This window comes from Miniopterus natalensis, chromosome 1, assembly GCF_054644295.1.
Source record: "Miniopterus natalensis isolate mMinNat1 chromosome 1, mMinNat1.hap1, whole genome shotgun sequence".
Taxonomy (NCBI): domain Eukaryota; kingdom Metazoa; phylum Chordata; class Mammalia; order Chiroptera; family Miniopteridae; genus Miniopterus; species Miniopterus natalensis.
In genome coordinates this window covers 29,642,705-29,660,507 of record NC_142081.1, presented here as the reverse complement: position 1 = coordinate 29,660,507, position 17,803 = coordinate 29,642,705, and the positions used below count along the sequence as shown (strand labels likewise).

The 17,803-nt window shown below is 40.6% G+C and overlaps 1 protein-coding gene across 1 annotated transcript in view; it reads left to right on the top strand.

Moving 5' to 3' along the window:
* The window catches only part of SYT16 (synaptotagmin 16), a 185,535-nt gene that overhangs the window by 69,564 nt on the left and 98,168 nt on the right, over window positions 1–17,803 (top strand). The window contains exon 2 of the mRNA XM_087819998.1: window positions 13,746–13,925. The gene's annotated coding sequence lies outside the window, so the exon portion shown is untranslated. The remainder of the gene's footprint in view (window positions 1–13,745; window positions 13,926–17,803) is intronic.

The following is a 17,803-nucleotide window of genomic DNA, read 5'->3' as shown; positions in this document are numbered from 1 at the left end:
CCAACAAACATTCCAGAAAATATGTGGAGCCAGATGAAATTCATCCAAGAGAAGAAGAGGTTCTTGGCCTTTGCCAGGCAGGGCTTCTTTGGAAATATTATTCATCAGTCAAACTAATTTGTTTACCAATATTAAAGGTGTTCAAAAAATTGGCCGAGCACACTACCTTCCTGCAATTTGACAGAGTATATTTTATAAATTATAAGTTTCAAGTATTTGTCTCATTTTAATTTTAGAACTATTAATAATAAGGCGTTGCTTACAGATGTAGATAATGGAATGCTTTTAGATCACGTTGTTGGAGTGCTTATTGCTAAGTCACTTCACCTCCTTTAAAAATGTTCTAATTTTAAACAATTGATTCTTATATCCCCTTCAAGTCTTGTTTTGTGTGGAATAAATTTTAAAAGGATGAAAACTTCCTTGTAAATTTTTATTAAATTTCTTGGAGTTAGGAATCAACTCTAGTTAGTAACCAGCTGAATTACTGGAGGAGTAATCTCGGGTTGGTCCTCCCTGTGGGAGAGCAGGCTCTATTCAGTCTTCATTTTCTTTAAGGGAGATATCAGTGGTGTTATCAAAATGGGACTCCGCTAGGTTTACATAATGAAAGTTTAGTTGCGAGGTGTTAGATAAGCTGAGAGATAAATTCCTTCTTCTGTTTTCGTGCTCACAGTGGGATTCTGAAAGGGAATCTCTGCAGGAGTTTAGATGGTTGTGATCATAGCAGAGATATGTACAGAATATTTTTGGTTTTGAATTGATATTTTAGTGAGTGCTTTCCTAAACTTGGGATGGTGGTTGAAAGGAGAAAAATAGGAGAGGATGTCTTGAGAGGTTTAAATTCATTCTGAAGTTTTAGTTTGATTTGCTTATGTTCTAGGACAGTGTGGCCCAAAAGATTAATTTTCTTATTACTTGCCTAATGCTTGTATCTCCTCCTTAGGTCGTTACCAAATATAAACTGGTTTGAAAACAGAACATTCTCAGCTAATATTTTCTGTTGATGGATCCTGCATATTACTGTTCAGATATCTTATAAAGCTGATGGAAATGACAATTTTACATTGAAAAAAACGAGAGAGATAGGCATTGAAGCACTTTTTTTTTTCAAAGATTTTATTTCTCTTCTCTTTTCAAAGCCAAAAGCTGTTTAGGGCTAGGTCAAGTTCTGTGGGGCAGAGGAGGGCAACCAGTAGAATTGTAGAGACACAACCATATGTTTTGAGGAATAGTTGAAGAAACTACAGTTTTTTCAGTTAGAGAAAAAATTGGGAGGCATAAGTACTGTCTTTAGCTATTGGCAGCGTTGATGCTGGCTTTCTCTGTGAAGGGTGTCTACCCCGAAAATATGGACAAAGAAGAGATGGGTTCCTTGGCAGTGGAGTGAGCTTCCCAGCCACCAGAAGTGTTCAAGTAGATGCTGATGGCTGTCAGTCATGGATGGTGTATACTGGGCTCCTTCATTTAGTGAGATGCTTGAAGTTCTTTGTGGGGAGAAGGGCACTACTCCAAAGATGCTGTGCTTCTGTGAGCACATGTCAGGAAGAAGCAGTGGAGAGGGGGCAAATCAGCACTGTCAGAATGCATGGGGACACCTGGCTCTGGCCTTGGCTCTGCCACCATCTGGTTGGGTATTCTGGACAGACCTCTTGGCCTCTTTGGCCTTTGGTGTTTATTTTTGTTAAATGAAAAGTCAAATCAGTGTCCTCCAGGTTTCCTTCTAAATCAATAGTTTTAAGGTAATAGTTGACTGCAGACACTGAAACATTGGTGGACTCGAACCCTAGTGCAAGGGCGGCGGAACAATATGCCTGGAAGCCACCCAGAACATATCACACATGGGATCCATTTTCATAAGGAATCTTCCAGAGACGACTCTTTCCATACTCTTAATGCAGTGATAGTTTATATACAATAACCCCATCAGTAAACTCATTTAAAATAAAATGTAACCTTGGAGGTTAACATTTTTAATTTAATTAAACTAGCATACATTATGGATCTGTTATGAACATCAGGAATATAGAGATGAGTAAGAAGACGCCCTCTCTGGTTTCAGTAAGTTTGCAGTCTAGCTGGGATCACATCTGGATTAAACTAACAACAATGCAACGTCATTGAGTTAAGTGGAAAGATACAAGCAAAGGGCACAATAATATATTCTGCCTGGTGGGACAGGGATAGGCTTTGCGGAGGAGTTGAATTTCTTGTGGGTTTTTACATGATGAACAGGACTTTGCCCGATAGAGAAGGTCATTCAAGGGAGAGGGATTTCTATGAAGAAATGCATAGAGGTTTGAAAGTACTTGGCATGTTTAGAGAACAGTGAGTATCTGGGTTAGCTAAGCACAGTGTACCTGGGAGGTGTGCTTGGCAGCCAGACTGGAAAGGTAGTTTGGGCTGGTTCGGAAAGGGTCTCAAATCTTACGGTAATAGTTTGAGCTTTAATCCTCAGGCAGTGCAGAGTCCTACTATCTTTTATACATGTCTGTGGGTCTGTGATATATATGGCTAACTCTCCTAGGGGTTAGTAGAATGGATTGGAGTTGTGGGCGCTCTGGCACTATCCAGCACAGGTGTGTGTGTGATAATTAATGTTCAACCATTTGCCTGAAATGATCTTTATCTGCACCTCATTCTGTAAGTGTATTAAAGTAGCTTAGTCAGCTAAGTCTTCTCTACCAAAGACCCAAATTATGTTTCTAAGAAATTAAATAGTTGAAAAATTGACCTAGGTTTTTAAAAAATCTAAAATTAAAAAAAGTAAAAGGGAAGGAGATGGAAGACAACATCCCCTTGGGGGCTTTCATGGTGGCCCAGCCTGTAAGGGCCTGACCAAAGCACTGCACCGAGGATGGAGCGGTGGAGATTTGGGAGGTTTCAGAGGCCTTTTGAAGAGAAGATGCATTAACTCCTAGGCTTGGTAATTGAGGGAATGCCTGAAGGACATCCTAGTAGAGATATATGTGTCAGATTAGAGTCTTGACTTATGGACACATACTTGGCAGCCCTCACTGATGGCTGAAGCCACGAGAAGACATAAAATATCTGAAGGAATGATTGTTAAAATGGGAATGGGGCCCAAACATAAAATCTCTGAGAGGTAGCAGAGAAGTGGAGCTTTGAGAGAGTGGTTGAAGTGACAAGAAGATAACCCTATACCAGAAGATCCTGGCAATGACTTAGGCATGTAGAAAGAAAAGTTGAAGAAAAAGGATGGCTGATGTGGGTTCTAGCTCTGTCCAGAGGTTGAGGTGGCCTCATTTTAAATGGCCATTCTGGGATCTGAGCAAGAGAGTCCTTGGGAGAAATAATGGAGTAATCTACCCTGCAGATGGGTGGTAATAGGCCTCAAGAAGATCCAACTACTCTTGCTCTTACTCATTGCTCCCCAGGCAACCCTTTGACCCATAATTCTATCTTAAGTGTAGCCACCCCAAGATACAAGGTTGACTGTAGTTCTATAGATACAAGGTTGGTTCTAGTTCCTGGTCCAGAAATAATCATTATAAATATAAAAGTTGGTGTCCTGATTTATCACATACATTATTGTTGGAATACAACAATAATAATCACATAGATGCCATGCAGTCAAGACATAGACCTGTCCTCAGGACCTCACATCACCTTAGTTTATAGAATTAGGTAGTACAGTGCTGTAGCTGAACCTCCTAACTCAGCCAGATGCTCTTTTGTATTTCCTCTGCCTCTCTGCTCTCCGCCTCTGGCTGGTTTCATTAGAGTGAGCTAGTCCTCAAGAGGCTGAGCATCTTGAGGTAAACTTTAAATATCATCTTCTTGTTCTTTGAAGGCCCTGGAATAGTAGTTGGACTGCGGTGGCCTCACCAGGATGCAGCAAGTGAGGCTCAGCTTGAAGCTTACCTCTTTCTATCTCTAACATCACTCTACCTCTTTCATGTTGTAGGGCACTGGAGTGATCCTGGTTAATCTATAAAAAAAATTTAGCTCCCTGTGACTCTGAGCAGGTGAGGGTAGCCCTGTACCCTGGGAGGGTGTGCCCAGAGGAGGCACGGGTCTCTGGAGAGGCGTACTTTTCTGATAAAAGTGATCAGCACGTCGCATGCTGTGAAATCAGAGCTTTGTTTCGTAAGACTTTGCAACGTGGTGCCTGCAAAGCATGAGGAATGAAAGCACCACCTTCTGTGCCTCAAAGCCCCACTTTTATAATTCTTGTTTGCTTTGCTAATTAAGAGACTTTCACAACTCCCTCCTGACCTGAATGTGTGAAATGTTGCATGTTGTTTTGGCTCTTCGAATAGCTTTTGTTTGGCACATTCTGAATTTATAAGGTCAAATGTAATTAGCTCCAGATATCTAAGTCTCCACTGGGGAATAACTTCAAGGAGCAGTACATCTCAAAATCTACTTAAAAGTGTCTAACCTCTTTGTGTCTTTCAAAAAATGTTTAAATTCCCGACTTGGCTTTGGTCCTGGAAGGGTCAGTGAGGAGAAGCTTGAGGGAGTCACTGGGCTGAGTCAGGTACTTATGCCCAAGGTTGGGAATAAAGAAGCCCTTTCAGATGGACCTGTCATCGTTGCGTTTTAAGATCAATGCCGGCCATATGGAGCCAGACCTCTGGCTTCCACGCTGCCACAGCTTGGCCCCATGTAATCTTCCCTTGATGGGTGTGATAATCACCAAGTGGAATGCCTGGTGCAGATGGCCTCCCATGCTTCGGTGCACAGCCCCTCTGGGTCTGGCTGCTGTGCAGCAGAGTGATGTGGACGCGTAAGTGGGTGGAAACTTTCTAATGTGTCACAATAATAACAATGCAGAATCCCAGCGCCGTTCAGCTTCCCCAAGAACTTCAGCCCACGCAGCAGCCTACTTGGTTCACAGTCCTCTGTGAACGCTAGACAATTAGCAGCTGATAATGAAGAATGCCATGGGAACCAGTGGGAAAATAATAGCTTCCTCCAAGAATATAATGAAGTGAAATTAGCACAGACAGTAAAACAGACAATTTATGGTGGTTTTTTTTTTTGGTAATTAAAAAGAACCAGTAAGTAGTTCTAGTAGAGGAATCTGAGAACCAAATAGAATCTCATCTGTGTTAGAAGGAGGTTTTATTCAGAAATTGACTGCAGAGAAGCTTCTTAGCTTCTACTAAGGAACTAGAATAGGGGAAAGATGCCTGTTTTATTTGAATACAATGATAATCTTGTTTATTTGTTATTGAAATTGTGTCACATGGTCTGAACTTCAGAAAGGGATGCTAGGGCTGGAGAATCGATCTCATCGTTAGGGCTATACATTTTTTCTCTCAGCTGAAATGGCAGTGGATTTTGAGTGCTCTCAATGAATTCTTAGTAACAGGGTGAGCCTGTATGTCTGTGGATGGATAACTTTCTGAATACAGCAAGTATTTTTATCGTCTGAGAAATCAGGGATGTAAATGCCTTCGAATCTTGTTCCTGTTTCCAGACGTTCCGTATGCTGCTCAGTCCTTGAGCACAAATCTCTACATACTACCTTTTGGGGTCCATGGTTAAAACTTGAAGATACTTTATAATAATCATTAAAATATTTTTAGACTGCAAGAAAAATGTTGTGGGTTTTCTTTTTGTGGGTTTTTTTTTTGAGGGTATTGGATTGGCAAAAACAATTCTGCTAAAGTTTCACTCTCACTGTGTGGGCAGGAGTCCGTGAGTTGAAAAGTAAAGAAGTTATAAACAAACCAAAATCATACTTCTCTCCAAATGCTCTCCACATGCCTGTGTTTTGGGGAGTTGAAGAAAATTGGATATCTTTCTTCTAAGATATTTCCTGTCTGTCTGAAGTAGACTTGTCTCTCAATTTCTCTCATTTATAAAAACATTCTTTTTACTTGAAAGCTAAATTGCCACATTGATTCAGCAACCATTCCACCAAAACCATAAGTTTATTCTCGGATGTTTGAACACGACATGCTTTTATTGGGTATATGCTCCTAATTTTATCGTATAATTATATATAATAATATATTACATTATTTGGCAAATGACATAAATTGTACAAGGCCTATATATTACTCAATTAAATTCAGCAACTTAGCATGCCATTAAAAATTTACCAGTCCAGCCTGGCCAGCGTGGGTTAGTGGTTGAGTGTTGACCCATGAACCAGGAGGTCACGGTTGGATTCCCCATAAGGGCACATGCCTGGGTTGTGGGCTTGATCCCTAGCAGGGAGCATGCAGGAGGCAGCTGATCAATGACTCACATCATTGATGTTTCTCTCTCTCTCCCTCTCCCTCTCTCTGAAATGAATAAAAAGATATTAAAAAAATTTACCAATCCAGAAATGTTCACTGTAGGCTTATAAATCATCAACATCGTCTAATTCCTTTTGCTTTCTTTCTAGCCTCTTCCCCATCTGGGAAAATGTAGGGAAATGGAGAGGTTGGGGACAGTGGATAATCAGTAAAGTATCCAGAGAAACTCAAGACAAGGGAAAAAAACCTCAAAGATTCCCTCTTTGGACCTACTGGTGCATTTCAGCCATTTTCATCACTAGTTTCTGCTTCTGAGCTAACTATTTGAGTATGAAGAGAAAGAAGAACAAGCTTGCTAATAATTCTTGGCTTCTAGAAGCGTGCATGTGTGCGTGCACGTGTGTGTGTGTTAATGCTAAGGGAGAATTTATATTTTAAACATCTAAAGCAGACAGGTTAAGTTACTTCTCTGAAGATGGACACATTTCAACACACATATATTACTACATTAAAGATAGCACCCCATGTATACCCCCAAAGGCTGTGTTCTCAAGTGTTTTGAGAAATGATTGGTTGCTAGTGACTCCATATGTTGCTATATTTTATTTTGGAACATGTTAAAATCTCACTTAGGTTTCATTAAGCCAATTTTTTCCTATTTTTTGAAAGGTCTGTTTTTTCCTTCCAAAGAATTTATTTGAATATGTAGTTGCCATATCCTTGTTAGCTGTTAATAGGAAGAACATTTAAATGGAACTACCTTTTTTTTCTTACATTAAATACATATGTTTTATATTTTATAGTTCTACAAATTTTTAGAAAAACGATTGACTATCTACAAAGGTTGTTGAGGTTATTATATAATTCCTGACTCAACCTAAATTTAGGACATTGGCAAGATAATAGGCTGCTACATATCAAAGGCTTTGTTCTTTTAGGTTTTAGTTCCAGAAGCATCACTGTGGGAAACAATGAAAATTAAAGCCCTCAGTTTAACTTCTTCTGTACTAATTTTTTAAGTGACATTTAATTTTGTAGTTGGTTGTAAAAGCACAGCTAATGGTATAAATGAGTCTAGTTGTTTGTACATGTATTTTGAATTTGTGCACCAAAGTAGCTGTATATGGAGTTGGCACATGGATATTCAACTCTTAAAAGTTTCTTGTTTCTTACCTTCTGTTCTTTTTGGTGGTTTCAAAGAAAGTTTGGACATAAAGTATAGGTAAAGGGCCTCAACTCTTATTGCACCAAAATTGCTTTTGAAAACATCTCCTTGTCTTGCAAAAGCTGCTCATATTTAATGCTATAGCTTTTATTGTCACCTCCTTGCCCTGCAACCAAAGGAGTGTGGACTTGAGTCAACCTGAGTGGTAGACACCTGTGCGGTACTCAGGCCACCTCTGCCTTCCTGGGAAGCTCCTTGGGTCCTCAGATGGATGACTCCCTGGAGGAAGGTATAGACATACCCAGGCAATCCTGAATTCTTTTTTAAATCTATTTTTATTGAGATATAATTGACATATAACACTGCATGAGTTTCAAGTATACAACACGTTGATTTGATACACTTATGTATTGCATTGTGATCACCACACGATCATTAGCTAAGGCATCTGTCGTGTTACATAATTATAATTTCTTTTATTTGTGGTGGGAACACTTAAGATCTAATCTCTTAGCAGCTTTGAAGTTTATAATACAGCACTGTTGTCTATAGTCACTATGCTGTGCATTAGATCAGTCCTGGAATTCTAAGAGGAACAAGCTTAACTCTGAGTCAGGAACTTCTGTGCTGCATGACTGTGCTTGAGAACCTCAGAAACAATTCTAAAGTCAAGCTGCTTTTTAAAGGGATTATGAAATTGAAATATATCACTGAAAACAGGACTTTCAGGTTGATGGATACTCAAAGATGGTAAGGGTGTATAAATGAGTTCTAGATTTACCTCAAGGTAGTGCCTACCCTAAGCTTTCCTCTTATTTTCAAATGAGCTACCTCACATTCCTCAGAGCAGTGCCAAGAAAGTTTATTCCTGAGGAAGTACAACTTTACTCTTTAATTCTTTCTATTGTCATTTAATTCTGATTCCCCCATTATTGTTTTGTTAACTAAATCCTCACCTTCCTCTCATCTTATTTCTAGTTCTTCTGAGTCAGATGGCTGCAATAGGTTGTCCTTTTAATTTTAACCTCTTTACCAACCATAGAATGAAATCTACAGACATCTAGTGACTGCATGGCATGCAGAGGCCTCTCTGTGTATTTTGTTGTATGCCCTGTCTTCTCCTAGACCTAGAGCCATTGCTTGAGAATCAACAGATGGGCTATCCAGTGGCACGCGAGAGATACGTTTCACTTTGAGGAAGTTTTCAATATGAACTGTGTGACCGAACTTCACAGCCATCTGATTTCCAATTTAGTAATTACTGGACTAATTAGATGAGTTACTCTGCAGATGGCACTGACGTTTCTTGACATATGTGCCCTTGTCATCGATTGCAGATGATACACGTGATGCTTGTTCTCCACTCCAGCATTTGTATAGATGGGATGCAAAATGACTTTAAACTTCTCTGCCAAAGTTTCTAATTTTGTTTGGACTCAGATACAGCATCCAACCCTCTTTGGCTCATTCTGATAGAGCCATTGGCTTGTTGTGTTCAGTGCTACACATTGAGGGTAGAGCTGTGCTGACTACAGTACTCATGACCTATTATATTTAAACTTTATTTTTAACTCTAAGTATTGAATAATAAAATCACAGATTATTTTAACATGAAGAAAATCACTTTCAAACCAAATCTAAGAAAATGATTATACATTTTCTCATAAAAGTGATATATTTCTATTTAAACTTTTTTGAGATAAAATTCATATTCCATAAAATTCACACCCTCTCAAAGTGTACAATTCACTGGTTTTAGTATACTTGCAAAGTTTTACAATCATCACCACTATCCAATTCCAGAATAATTTCATTACCTCAGAAAGAAAACAGATACCCATTTGTAGTCACTCCTCATATCTCCCTCCCCCCAGCTCCTGGGAACAACAAAATATACTTTCTGTCTCCATGAATTTGCCTATTCTGGACATTTCCTATAACTGGAATCATACAACATACGGGCTTTTGTGTCTGGCTTCTTTCACTTAGCACAGTGTTTTCAAGGTTCATCCATGTTGCAGCATGTATCAGTACTTCATTTTTTATTGCAGAATAATATTCCATTGTTTGGATATAATGCATGTTGTTTACCCAGTTTTTCAGTTGATGGACATTTGGGCTATTTCCACTTTTTGGCTATTATGAATAATTCTCTTATGAAAATTCATGCGCACGTTTTTGTGTAAACGTATTTTCAGTTCTCTTGGGAATATACCTAGAAGTGGAACTGCTGGGTTATGTCTGGAATTTTAAATCACTTTTAAAGAGGACAGTTTGTGTACAACCCTGGCTAAGCAATTCTTACAAGTCTGGGGTCACTGCCAACTTCTTAGCCATTTCTGTGGTGCTCTACTCATGTAGAAAGCACAACAAGCTAACCTACATTTAACAAAGCAGTTGGCTCTCAGGCCCTTACGCACCCTTTCAAACCTCCCACTAAGTGCCCCCGAACACATACAAAAGGATGAAGTTGGAATTGACAGATTCTGGGAGGAACGTGAACTCTGCCAAACTCAGCTTTCTCTCTGCTTCAGCTACATTTGTACTTATTCCTAGTTTTCTCTACCAACTTGAAAAGTCAAAGTGACTAGAAGAGCACAAAGCCTTAACAGTGGTTGTCTTCATCTTTTTCTATATTTTGCAGATTTTATGTGATGAGCCTCATCACATTGAAAAAATAGACTTTATTCAAACATCAAAGTTTAGTTTCATGAATGAATGGAATTATTAGGTGCACATGTTTCTGCTTATGAATGATATGAACTCTCTTTTTTCTAAGATCAGATTTTGTGTAAGTCAAATCCTGTGTGGTGCATGTTACTGACCCACTTGAGATTTATCTTTTCTTTCCAGGAGTTTTCATTGATAGGTACATTTTTCAACGTGTTCTAACATAGAAAAGTTCCACATTCACTCAGGTAGCAAATATGTCGTGAGTGCCTGCCTACCCTGTGCTAGCTGCTGAGAGTACAGTGAGTGGCTGAGGCATAGGCCCTGTTCTTATGAACTTTAAAACTTACTTGGAAACTGTTGAAAAAGCTGTCAAGGGCCCAGTGGGTGGGAACATACAGTATAAGCATCCAGCCTGGTCAAGAGGAACGAGACAGGCGTTCAGAGGAAACAGAGTGTCAGAGTTCGCCAGAAGAGAGGCAAGCATTTGTCCCACAGAGTTGAACTAGCCTTTTTAAAGACCTGGGGGTGAGCTATGTTTGGGGAACCAGAAATAGATGAATACACTGACAATAGAGTTTGATGTTGGTGAGTGATGAGTGAGAAAGGCTGGAGTCAGTAGCTAGGTCATGAGAGACTTTGTAAACCAGGTAAAGGAATTAAAATTTTGTCCTTTGGGTAATAGAAAGCCATTGGAGAGTGTATTTGTTCCCTAAGGTTACCAGGACAAATTACCACCACCTTGATGGCTTAAAACAACAGAAATTTATTCTCTCACAGCTTTGGAGGCCGGAAGTAAAAAATCCAGGTGTCAGCAGGGTTGGTTCCTCTGGAATCCCTGAAGGAGAATCTGTTTCAGCTCCTAGATTCTGGGAGCTGCTGGCAACCCTTGGCATTCCTCAGCTGCCGGCTTCATAACTCCAGTCTCTGTCCTGTATTCACACAACTTTCTTCAGTGTCTTCTTTTTTTCCCCCCAGTCTCTTATAGTGACTCCTATCATTGAATTTAGGCCTCACTCTAGTACAGGATGATGTCTTCTTAAGATCTTACCCTGATTGCATATGCAAAGAACTTTATTTCAAATACTGTCACATTCTGAGATTCAGGGTGGAACTATCTTTTGGGGGACCACAACTCCAGAGGGTTTTAGGAGGGCAGTTGAACAAATCAGACTTAGAGTTCAGAAGGACCACTCTGGCGACTGTATGGAGAAGGGATATCAGTGGGTCAGGCTGGGCACATGGAGACCAGTGGGAGTCTGGGCGAAGGATGCTCGTGGCTTTGAAGGTAAGAAAGTAGAGATGAGCGCAGGGAATACTCTGAAGGTGGTTGGCTGCGAAGGGGAAAGGAGAGAGGGCTACGGCTGAGGAGCACATGGTGGTAAGGAGGGGCTTTTAAAGGAAGGGAGATACTTGGTGCATTTTTAATGAAGATGAGGAAGAAGGTGTCTCTACAAGGGAAAGTAGTTGAAAATACAGAAGTGAGGGGCAAAAAAGCAGAGATAATTGTTTCGGTGAAAGGGAGGGAGATGGGTCCAAAGCACAGTGCTTCCATCCCACATGTGACTGCTCCTAGACAGTTTAACAGCTCTGTAAAGATGATGATGGTGATAGTTGAGGAAGGTGCTTACTCCTGCTTGAGCACTCTCTATGTGTCAGGTGCCACACAGACTATTTTCCCTGTGTTACCTCATTTAATCTTTTTATTTATTTGTTTATTTATTTATTTATTTATTTTATTTTTAAAACTTTATTTTTGTTTAAAATATTACAGATGTCCCTTTTTCTCCCCAATGACGCGATCCACCCCGTTCCTTCCCCCTCCCCAGTCCCTCTCCCCACCATTGTCCGTGTCCTTGGGTTGTGCATACGTGCATATAAATTCTTTGGTTACTCTCTCCCCTCCACCCACCCACCCTCCTCCATCCCCCTGACATTCATCAGTCTCATTTATGCTTCCATGTCATTGAATCTATTCTGTTCATCAGTTTATTAAGTTCTTTAGATTCCACGTATAAGTGAGATCATGTGATATTTGTCTTTCACTTTAATCTTGATGTAGCTATATTTATTATCTCCTTTAATTGCTTAGAAACCTGTAGCACAGAGAAGTTAAATAATTTGCCGAGGCCACACAGATACTGAGTGGTAGAGTACAGATTTCTTCCAGGCAGTGTCACTGCTGAACCCATGCCAGAGAACACCTCTGGCTGCTGCCTCGGAAGGGCGAGGGAATCATTGTTATGTGCATATTTTTTATTCATGGTATACGTTGGCTTTGATAGCAGGCACTGTTATCATTTTGCAGACGACAAAGCTATTATCTGCTGTTTTTTGTTTTGCTTGTTCTTTTATTGGCTTGTCACTAGACAGACTTAGGGAGGCAGTACTATTCATTTTCTTTATCTTTTCATGGAGTTAGGACTGTTTGGATTCATGCTTTTTCTGTTTATCTGGACGGTAGGGTAAGGTGAGTATTTCTCCTGCATATTGTTAATGCACGTGTTAAATCGGCCCAAGTATTAAAGCCGCTCTTAGGAGATTCATTTTCATAAGCTTTTACCTATCCCCAACTCCCTTGAGTAACTTATTGACACCTGCTCTGTAATCACTTTCTCTATACTAGTTGATGTCTGGATTTCTTTTTTTAAAAAATTGAGTTTTACAGAGAGGGGGGCGGAGGGAGAGAGAAAACATCCATGTGAGAAAGAAATGAGAAATGTCCATTGGCTGCCTCCTGCACAGGCTCCGACCAGGGATTGAACCTGGAACCTGGGTATGTGCCCTGACTGGGAATCAAACCCATCACCTTTCGGTGTATGGGAAGACCCTCCAACCAACTGAGCCACACTGGCCAGGGGGATGTCTGGATTCCTTTACTGAATGTTGTCTAGGCTCAAATATCATTTCCTTAAAGGAACCTTTCCTCAACCCCAAACTAGCTCTGGTCTCCCTACTCTCTACACCTCACAGCTGAACACAGTGGCTGGGACTCTGAGGCATACTGATAACACTTAATCAGGGTTATTTAAAGTTTAGGATTTTTTTTACGAGGAGAAGGAGATAGATGCAATCCCATCTTCCAAAATTCTAAAATATTAGCAGTCAAAATATAATTCTCATTTCTTACATGGATGGCATGGATTAGGAGTTTTCTTGTCACCATTGATAACCATCATCGTCATATTGCATAGGTGGATTTGCAAACATGTACCCAGGAAATGACTTTTGTTCCAATCACTAATATTGATGGATGTATATGTCTGAAAGTTTGTCCCAAGTGATTATTTTAAAGCGTTAGGCAGCTGTGTTATTAAGAGACTTGCGTTAATGACACTGGCCAACCATTCCCAGCTCAATACATTTGATGGATTTCTCTCTTCGAGTTGGGCTTCTCGCAGTTGACTATTAGGCTGAGGACAGGCGTGGGAAGAGTTGTATTCCAAGTAGAAGAACGCACGTGTGCGAAGGCATGGAGGCCTGTGCTGTGAGGCAGCAGCCCCTCGGGACGGGCCCGCTGGGGTCCTTCCCCGGCACACAGGCCTGGAGGCGTCAGCAAGTCAGGACTTGTGGGGCGTTTGCCATTCTCATGGATCAACATAAAGATTCCGAGTAAACCTGACCATGTGTTAGAACTAAAAGTTGGGTCACTTTCATTGTGATGATATTTTTTCCTTTGTGTTCCCTTCCAGTCCCCCCTGAAGCCATTGGCTTCTTGTCTGCAGCCGGGGTCTTTGTCATTCTCCTGGCGGTCCTGTTCCTCTTCATCAACAAGAAGCTGTGTTTCGAGAAGATAGGCGGCCTGCCATTCTTGGAGCAACAGGGGAAAAGAAAGCACTCGAAAGACCAGACTGGGATCCGCGAAGGGCTGGGTAAGCATCACGCTTCACATTCTCCCGAGCGTGGCCCCGGCTGGTTCGGGCCAGGGGAGGAGTGTCGCTGTTTCCAGGATGGGCCCCGTTAAGAAATCACGCGTGAGCGGTCCGGCCACGCGGTGGGGACGTGATGAATGGCTCTGAAGGGGGCCTTAGCTTCAGGAAGGCAGTGCTCTCCTTTCACTTTGGAGAGCAGCTGGGAAAACGCTGACCACCGCTTCCCGCCGCCTTAGCTTCTTAGATGTCTGTGCGCAGCTTCCCTCTGAAACTGGAAGAAAAACATGTTTTCTGATGGACAAGAGCCTTGATGTGTGTTGGTCTCATTATGTTGGCACAGGGTTGACATTTCACTCCAGTTCGCTGTTTCTGAGATTGTCGGTGCTCGGGACCAGTCCTCACTTCAGATGGCAACAGCCACTTTTCAAAGGGAGGTTTTTACTGGTTAAGTTCCCTGAATCTACTACATCATTTACTAGCTGCCTTCAGTTTGATGGAGGAAAATAACATAGTTAAAGAAATAATTGGCTTCCTGCCCTTAAAGGACATGTTCTATTTTCAGTTGCTATAGAACTTTGTGATGCAGGGTGTTATCACAGAGTGATGGCTATAGTCACACATAGGCTGGACATTCAGAGATAGTGCTGTGATCTTACAGGGAACAATTTTGCTCTCTTTCTCTCTCTTTTTAAATCAGTCTGCTTCTCCTAGGGCATGGGGCATGATGTAACTGGTAGAGAAGCAATCTTGCATTATATATACAGGGTGTCCCCCCAAAAATGTGTACACACTTTACAGCTGATAGTTTAATTGATGTTTCTTTCTTTTCAGATTTAACTCATTGGAATCAATAATTAAAAATGTGTAAACATATTTTTGAGACACCATGTATGTGTGTGTGTGTCTTACATTATATTTTTGATAGGGGCAAAGGCTTGAGGAGAACACCTTCTAGTCATCTCACCTCCTGGGTGTGTTCTAAGTGAATCTGGACCAAGGAGAATATTTGGCCTGTGGATATTAGCTGCTTTTGTAGCCATGGGTAGTTCAGCTTTTTACTTTGTTATAAGAAAAGACGTAATTTAAGCATAAATGTGTATTCATTATCTATTGTTTCATAACAAATTACTTCCAAACTTGAAAGCTTAAAGCAAATGTTCATTAGCTTACAGTTTCTGAAGTTTGGGTATCTGGGGTCACCTTAGTTGGGTGGTTCTAGATTGAGGGTTTTCATGAAGCTGCAGTTGGAACTTCTCCTGCAGTCATCTGAAGACTTGACTGGGGCTGATGGACTCACTTCCAGGATAGAAGAAGGCTTCCGATCCTGCCCACATGGGATCCCCCACAGAGCTGCTGGAATGTAGGGGTTACATGGCAGCCCACTTCCCCCAGAGTGACCAATAGAAAGGAGAGCAAGGAGGAAGCCACAGTTCCTTTTCTGAGCTGGCCTGGGAAGTCATACGTTGTCACTTCTTCCACATTCTATTCATTCACCAGGTACAGTCTACACCCAGGGGAAGAGGAATTAAGCTCCACTTTTAAAGGAAAGAGTATCAAAGACTGTGTGGATATAGTTAAAAGTCACCATAGGAGACGGTAATGGGAGAGGTATAAGTGCAGATCTGGCAATGGATTTGGCACTGCTGCTGTTGCAGGGGCCTTATGTTTTGAACTCCCCTTGGGACCTCTGACTCATCTGAAAATAGACTGGAATATTTTCAGTAGAGTTTGTCATGTGAAATCCGGGACTTACAAATGGTTTAGCTACAACTGTCCCATCTGGGACATAAGTTAGTAGGATGAATAGACTTCTGCTTGGTCGTGCGGTGGCATGGAGGTAGGATTGATAGCGATTCTACTCTCCCTACAGCAGCTGTCACTAGTTGTGGGACCTCGGACAGTTATGGAACCTTCCTAAACATCAGTTTCCTTATCTGCATGTTGGGATTATCAATATAGCCCTTTCAGGGTTGATAGAGATTGAATGAATCCTTTTCATATAGATACCACTGTGGTGCCTATGGTGAAAGTCCTAATAGAACTTTACCCATAGCTGTGCAGCATTAACAAAATACCAGTCACAGTAACGGCTTCAAGGAATGACATCACACGTAAACACTATTTAAATTGGGAGATTAAAGTTGGTGATGTTTTCTCCTTTGCAAACTATTATGGTTACAAAGAACTAAGGTTCGAGGTATTTAAGATATTTCCTTTTTGCCTTGTTTGACATATTATAGTATTTGAGAGGCAATTATGAATTATACTTGCAAATAAGTTGAGGGTTGAAGGTAATGTTGAAACAATAACAATAAAGCACAAACCAGAAGCTATTAGCTCAAGAAACACTGAAAAGTCCGTGTCTGAAAACTCAGAGTAGGGCCATAAAGGGGGCTTGAAAAATAGTTTAATCAGAAGAATCTCCAAATTATAATGCCTAAGAAGCAAGCACCTTCATTTTGATTGACATTTCTCCTTTTAAAAGTTTAATTATCATTGATCAAAAGTCTTTGAAAAGCATGCTTCTATCCCAGATTGCCTCTAACTTTTGATATTCGCCTTCATTATCAGCCTCAGAGCACTGATTTCTCAGTGAGGTTGTGATGTTCTTAACATATTTTGACAAATGTAAAGAAGGAAGGAAGCCTGCCTGATGTGGTGGCAAGAAGCACAGTGCAGACAGAGCTTAGTTCTGCCACTAATTGGCCATGATATTTTGGGAAGCTCACTTCATCTCTCCGGACCTTAAGTCCTCATTTGCAAATTGATGAGTCTGTCCTAGGTTTCTCCCAATTCCTATTGTGCAATCCTGTTTGATTTTTAGGGTTACCATGGCAATTTCTTCTCTAGGTCTCAGTCTATAAATGAAAGAGGCCAATTAAAAATCATTAAAAAATCAACTAGATCATTCTATTCTTAGGTTGAACCATATAAAATTGCAATTTTTATAGATCAAAAAATGGCTGAATATCAGAAACCTAATTATTATAATGTAATATATGTGAGATTCTAAGGAATAAAGTAATTCTTTTTGTTTGTGTGGTGATATCAGAGAGGTAAGAGTGACAATTTAATTTTTGAACCTACTAAGCAAAATAATTTACCTGATAAATACTGTACCTTCCTTTAGGTTATATATTTTTCAAAGTTCAAAGAATTTAGACATATTATTCTATTTGGATTTGGGTAAGGGGAGAAAGGAGGAAACTGTTTTTCCTAGTAAAACAGGTAATGATAATAGTTAGGTAAGGATAATTGGTAGCTATCATTTATTTTGCATCTAGTGTTGTCATGCCCTTGGTAAGTATATCACATGCATTATTTTGTTTCTTTATGTAAGGTACTTGTGTTGTTCATTGGCAGTGATTGCTTTGGGGAAAGGGTGGATGCCACTTGGAATAAAGAAGCCATCGTTCAACTTTGAGATAAAAAACTGGTTAAAAATGTAAGTGCCATGGTAAGATAATAGTTTTTAAACAAGTCCAGCTTTGAGAGAGAGAGAGGAAGGAGAATTTTTTCTCCTTGAAAAGCTTTCTGTATATATCAAAGGCAAAATTTAGAAGTTGGGGCTTCATTTTAAGAGGCACAATGTGGAAAGAATAGAGGATGTGTTATGAGGACAGCTCCCCAAAGGCAGGGAGGGGAAGAGGAAGCCCTTTCACTGCCGGAAAGGGCAGCCCATGGCTTGGAAAGATTAGAGAGAAAGAGATTCCAAGGGCTTGAGATGTCACCTGGACCCTGAGAAGGATGGCAGATGGAGGGTGGGGTCAAAGTAGTAGTAGTGAGAATCAGAATCCAACATGGCCGGAGGAAGAGGCAGAAAGCAGAGGGCCATGTGCTTCCCGTTTGGAGCAGTGGCTGCCTACACGTGTCCCTCG